The sequence below is a fragment of the Octopus bimaculoides genome, chromosome 13 (assembly GCF_001194135.2).
Source record: "Octopus bimaculoides isolate UCB-OBI-ISO-001 chromosome 13, ASM119413v2, whole genome shotgun sequence".
In the NCBI taxonomy this organism is placed as follows: domain Eukaryota; kingdom Metazoa; phylum Mollusca; class Cephalopoda; order Octopoda; family Octopodidae; genus Octopus; species Octopus bimaculoides.
The window spans coordinates 31,506,315-31,510,396 of record NC_068993.1 but is presented as its reverse complement, the minus strand read 5'-3'; the positions used below and the strand labels follow the sequence as shown (position 1 = coordinate 31,510,396).

The 4,082-nt window shown below is 31.0% G+C and overlaps 1 long non-coding RNA gene across 1 annotated transcript in view; it reads right to left on the bottom strand.

The window, feature by feature from the left end:
• The window catches only part of LOC128249317 (uncharacterized), a 28,934-nt gene extending 24,968 nt beyond the window's left edge, over positions 1–3,966 (bottom strand). Inside the window, exons 1-2 of the long non-coding RNA XR_008265418.1 lie at positions 3,759–3,966; positions 871–898 (exon numbers count right to left, since the gene is read on the bottom strand). This is a non-coding gene — a long non-coding RNA (uncharacterized LOC128249317). The remainder of the gene's footprint in view (positions 1–870; positions 899–3,758) is intronic.
• Positions 3,967–4,082: the final 116 nt, after the last annotated feature.

Below are 4,082 nucleotides of genomic sequence, written 5' to 3'. Positions count from 1 at the left end.
ATACAAGTAAAAATCATAAGATAATGATAATAAAACGACTACACGTGTTTCTTAACCAAGTTTTCAAATTGAAAATAAAATGTATTTAAATCGATCGAAAATCAATTCTATTCAAAAATATAGCTAATCTTCAGGTCAAAATACAACAATAATAATAATAAAAGAATGTATATATATGAACTATCAATAAATAATGAATGAATGTATATGAAAATACTTATTATATTAAGATAGAAAAATGTTAAACAATATTATTAAAAATATCAAAAATTGTAAACGTGCCATAATTAACTACACATTTATTATAATATAAACTAAGAGAAATATTATATGCAGATCTTATCTTAACGAATCTTTCGTTTAAAATACAATTTAAACGAAGTTTTAGTTTAAATTTAAATTATAAACGTAAAATATAAACTAACAAAAAATTAATTTATATAAATTGATATATAAAAGCAATTATTTCACCATTAAATAAAGGAAAAAACATTTAACAAAATTATTGAAAAGTAATACAAAATTTATCCAATCGAATCTTTAGTTTAAATAAAATTATAAATGTTGTACTATTGACTTAACTTTAATTAGAATATAAACGAATAATCAAAGAAATTATATAAAAAAACTACTTATTTATCTCATAAATCAAAAAGAAATATTAAACACTATTATTGGTAAAATTTCAACCCTAATCTAATCGAAGTTTTGGTTTAAACTAAGATGATAAACTTAATACTATTAACTTAGTGTTAAATAAGGTATCAGCTAACATTGAATATCAATTGAATTAATATAAAAATGCATATTTTTTCAAACAACGATAGAAAATCATTTAACAATATTAATAAAGATAGAAGTAATACTTACCTCAACGTTAAACTCAGAAATAAAACGTCTATTTGAAAGACGTCGCATGAAGATATTTCGTAAAGAAAAAGAATATAATAAAGAGATATAAAACATGAATGAAAGCTTTATTTATAAAATCTTGAATGAAAAATTAAACTTTATATAACTTAAATCATAATAAAACAATTAACTATATTGTAAACATTTTATTGAACGTTAGAACCTAAATAATTATAGAGTCTAAGGAATAAGACTAAGAAACAATATAGACTAACAGAAATATTATAAGCAAATCTTATCGTAACGAATCTTTCGAGTAAAATACAATTTAAACGAAGTTTTAGGTTAAGCTAAAATTATAAACGTAAAATGTAAACTAAGAAAAATTATATATATATATATCTATATATATATGTGTGTGTGTGTGTGTGTGTGTGTGTGTGTGTGTGTGTGTGTGTGTGTATGTGCGTGCACGTGCGTGCACGTGCGTGCGTGTGCGTGTTTGTTTTGTTTAAGCAAATGCATAAATAACTTCATCTAACTCAGTAAGATCAGGTGTTAATTTTTCAATGATTTTTGTTGCAGAGGTGCCATTTTTTTTTTTTTTTAATATATTACTTTGTATTTAAGAGTTTATGCAGTGATTCTCTATGTTTCCTTCATATTTGCATGTGTTACAAAGGCAAGTTTATTCAGGATTTCCTGCTTCATTTCCATCAGAAAGTCTTTCTATTCTTCAGCAAATATGTGGTCTTTAAATACTATTTCTTTACTACTACTTTTCTGGATATATTTCTTTGGTTCATTAGAATTTTTTGTTACTTCAGGTTTTTTCTGCGTAATTTGGTCAGATGACAATCTTTCAATTAAGACATGTGATGAGCTACTCTCTTCCTCTCGTTCTTCTATTTTTCCTATATATAAATATCGACCGTTTTCAGATGCGTGTTTGATCGTGATTATTTCATTCTGAGCGTATTATTTCTAAAGATATCCCTCCTAACATTTGCTAACTTGTTTTCATCCAAATAAAGCTTGCTGTTATGATTTCATGCTCTCCATATCTTGTAAGATTTTGCGGTGTGTCTCTCGTGGACTACCTAATGCATACTAATAAGCATGTATTACTTCTTCATACTCTTCCCGGATCCATTTGATCCTCTTACACTGTTCCTTCTGTGGTGGCTGTTGTGGTAAACTTGGAGGGTTTCAGATATGATAATTCCCGTTCAAGTGGCCATCCAGGTTTATATTTGGAGAATAATTTGTGCCAGTGAATGAGTTTTTGACACCAGGCTGGCTGAGCCAAGTACATCCAGATTAACAATGGGACAAGCGATTGGGCGTACTGATATAACTTTCCTTTTTGCTTCATAGGCATGTTTGTGCTACATCAATATTATTATTACTGAACCCTGTTTAGCTAATGTTGAAACCGTTATTATCATCACTACCATTGTCATTGAATCTTTTCTGTTTGGATACATATGTGGAAATATTAAAGTTTAGTGAAAATTTTAAAATTTGGTGTATTGGTGTAATTTTACACACTGAATCTCGGGGGCTAATTCATTTTTCTCCAGAACAATTTGTTTAAAGTTGCACAGGTTTAAATTTGATAACTTTTAACCTGTGAGGAAACTGGATTTGGAAGTTGTCATTTTGTGTGTCACTGCACGTGATGTCAACTGTAATTAAATGAAATATTAGCAGAATTCTGCTTGATGCATTACATATAGCCCCTCATAATTTTCTCAGTTTTTGAAATTTTCAGAAAAGTTTTGCGAATTTGTATTCTACACGCAGAAATTCATACAACTGTGCACTCCTACCACTCCTATTTTGGTGCATCATTAAGGCCTATTTAGCTATTATTTTTAGCAATCTCAAGACCACCTTATATCTCATGCATGTTAAGAATTTAATAAGCGAAAAATCACCACGTGGGTGAGCAGCTTAGTAACAGATGGCTCGTTACTATGGAAACAGGTAACTATATGTGGTGGCTTTCGACTGGCTAAAATTATCCGAAATTTGCAAATTTCAAAGCTATTAACTCTGTATTTATTGACTTATGGCGAAAAGGAATTTCCTGTCAATGATTACAATACAAAACTGCATCAGCATTGTGTTGATAACGCACGAAATATGAAATTAATTGGAACAAAAATTTAAGACATTAAAAACTGGCTGCGAAACAGAAAATACCCTTATTAACTCCTCCACCATTATTACCGTTACAATGAAAACCAGCTTGCCATTACTACTGTCACCGTCTCTGTCTCTGCGGCCACTCTCTGTAGCCATAACAACAGTGTAGCCATTATTATTATCGTTGTTCAAACGACTAGCTGACAGAATCCTTAGCACGCCGGACAAAAATCTTATCGGTTTTTCGTGCGTCTTTACGTTCTGAGTTTAAATTCCGCCGAAATCGATTTTGTTTTCTTCGTTTCGGTGTCGATAAATTAACTAACAGTTGAAAACTGGGGTCAATGTAATCGACTCGTTCCCTCCCTGAAATTGCTGGCCTTGTGCTAAAATTTGAAACCATTATTATTATTGTAGTTACTTGTGAGTTAGAGCCTGGGACAGCAAAGTTAAGTCTGCTGGCTTTGCTCGTACCACTGTGTAGTATTATTGAATGTTATTAGCTTCAGATCTTGCCTTGTAATTGAAATAGTTATAAATATGTAAGTTGGAGGGGATAGTAGTAGAAAGAGATACAGCTTGTTGGGCACACAGTCAGATATCACCAGTCTGTAAATAGGTTAAACAAATAGGTTAAACAGATGCTGTGAGGGGCTCGACGAAAAAGCGGTTACACACCTATGCAGAGGTCAAATATATTTAGAATGACAACGATCAATGAGCACGATAGGAGAGCTTGAAGAGAACCGACTCACCTTGTTCTGTTTTAAGATGTGTTTTTTTTCTCTCTGTTTCCACCATTAAGTGAAGTTTTGTTTTGCATTAAGGTTCTTGTAATTGTGCAGTGCAGTTTGTGAAAATGACAGTTGCTTATCTTCTGAGTTTCTTATCAGTTCTGGAAAGTGTTTGGTGATACTTCAATTTTTTCTAGATAGGAAATGGGTGGGGTGTTCGCGTGTTCAAGAGGCTAGAAGATATAAAGGGATTATGTACTCATAGGGATTACAGTAAAAGTGATATTAAAAGTAATATTTATGGTCATCGTCTTCTTCTTCTTCTTCTTCTTCTTCTTCTTCTTC